The sequence below is a fragment of the Crocuta crocuta genome, unplaced genomic scaffold (genome assembly GCF_008692635.1).
Source record: "Crocuta crocuta isolate KB4526 unplaced genomic scaffold, BGI_CrCroc_1.0 scaffold943, whole genome shotgun sequence".
Lineage (NCBI taxonomy): Eukaryota > Metazoa > Chordata > Mammalia > Carnivora > Hyaenidae > Crocuta > Crocuta crocuta.
Window position 1 is genome coordinate 65,707 of NW_027528208.1, and position 209 is coordinate 65,915.

Here is a 209-nt window from a genome sequence, read left to right on the forward strand (position 1 = left end):
ACCGTATATAAATAATTTAAAGGATAAATAAATGGCCACCTAGAACACACACACCCCAGGGTGTAGGGAATTTGTTAAGTGGTGACTGACAGGATGCTTTCTCTGGATGGGCAGGAGAGAACTCCTTTCCTTGGAGGTGGCAGATACGCTGACCAAAAGGAGCCGGTCACACAAATAGCTGAAGCAAAGAGCTTTCTGGTGGAGGGGAG